Genomic DNA, 1,869 nt, shown 5'->3' on the forward strand with positions numbered 1-1,869 from the left:
GATTTATTAACTCTGTATTTTAACGTTTGAGAATAACATGTTCATGCTCGGCCAAACCATATGTGTTTCCTAATACAAAGTCAGACTTCTCTTAAAACAGTTTGTAAGAGGCATGTAATGGCAACTTGATGCAATTAACGCACGTGTTGGCAGGAGGGAATATAGAAGAAACAGTCATCCTCTACTTGATGAAGGAACTGGATAAAAGGAGTTTTCGAAAAGCTGAAAGGTGGTACCACAGATGCTCCTGTTGTGGAGGCCAAGATTTTCTCAAGTTTGGATGGCCCCTTCTTCTGCACTGTTAGTCGGTTAAAGTACATATATACAGTGGGGCAAAAAGTATTTAGTCAGCCGCCAGTTGTGCAAATTATCCCACTTAAAAAGATGAGAGAGGCCTGTAATTTTCATCATAGGTATACCTCACCTATGAGAGACAAAATGAAAAAAAAATCCAGAAAATCACATTGTCTGATTTTTAAAGAATTTATTAAATTATGGTGTAAAATAAGTATTTTGTCAAAAACAAAAGTTCATCTCAATACTTTGTTATATACCCTTTGTTGGCAATGACAGAGGTCAAACATTTTCTGTAAGTCTTCACAAGGTTTTCACACACTGTTGTTGGTATTTTGGCCCATTCCTCCATGCAGATCTCCTCTAGAGCAGGGTTGTTTTTCTGCAAAGAGACCAGGACGACTGATCCGTGTAAAGGAAAGAATGAATGCGGCCATGTATTGTGAGATTTTGAGTGAAAACGTCCTTCCATCAGCAAGGGCATTGAAGATGAAACGTGGCTGGGTCTTTCAGCATGACAATGATTCCAAACACACCGTCTGGGCAACGAAGGAGCGGCTTCGTAAGAAGCATTTCAAGGTCCTGGATTTGCCTAGCCAGTGTCCAGATCTCAATCCCGTAGAAAATCTTTGGGGGGAGTTGAAAGTCTGTGTTGCCCAACAACCGCCCCAAAACATCACTTATTTTCCACCATAATTTGCTAAGAAATTCTTGATAAATCAGACAATGTGATTTTCTGGATTTTTTTTCTCATTTTGTCTCTCATAGGTGAGATATACCTATGATGAAAATTACAGGCCACTCTCATCTTTTTAAGTGGGAGAACTTGCACAATTGGTGGCTGAATACTTTTTTGCCCCACTATATATATATATATATATATATATATATATCCATCCATTTTCTGAGCTGCTTCTCCTCACTAGGGTCGCGAGCGTGCTGGAGCCTATCCCAGCTGTCATCGGGCAGGAGGCGGGGTACACCCTGAACTGGTTGCCAGCCAATTGCAGGGCACATACAAACAAACAACCATCCGCACTCACATTCACACCTATGGGCAATTTAGAGTCTCCAATTAATGCATGTTTTTGGGATGTGCAAGGAAACCGGAGTGCCCGGAGAAAACCCACACAGGCGGGGCTGGGGATTGAACCCGGGTCCTCAGAACTGTGAGGCTGACGCTCTAACCAGTCGGACACCGTGCCGCCGATCTATCTATCTATCTATCTATCTATCTATCTGTCTGTCTGTCTGTCTATATCTATATCTATATCTATATCTATATCTATATCTATCTATCTATCTATCTATCTATCTATCTATCTATCTATCTCTCTCTCTATATATATATATATATATATATATATATATATATATATATATATATATATATATATATATATATATATATATATATATATATATATATATATAACTGAATTTGGGGACTTTGAATGTTGGGACTATGACAGGAAAATCTCGGGAGTTGGTTGACATGATGATTAGGGGAAAGGTTGATATATTGTGTGTCCAGGATACCAGGTGGAAAGGCAGTAAAGCTAGAAGTTTAGGGGC

This window comes from Phycodurus eques, chromosome 16 (assembly GCF_024500275.1).
Source record: "Phycodurus eques isolate BA_2022a chromosome 16, UOR_Pequ_1.1, whole genome shotgun sequence".
NCBI classification, from domain to species: Eukaryota; Metazoa; Chordata; class Actinopteri; order Syngnathiformes; family Syngnathidae; genus Phycodurus; species Phycodurus eques.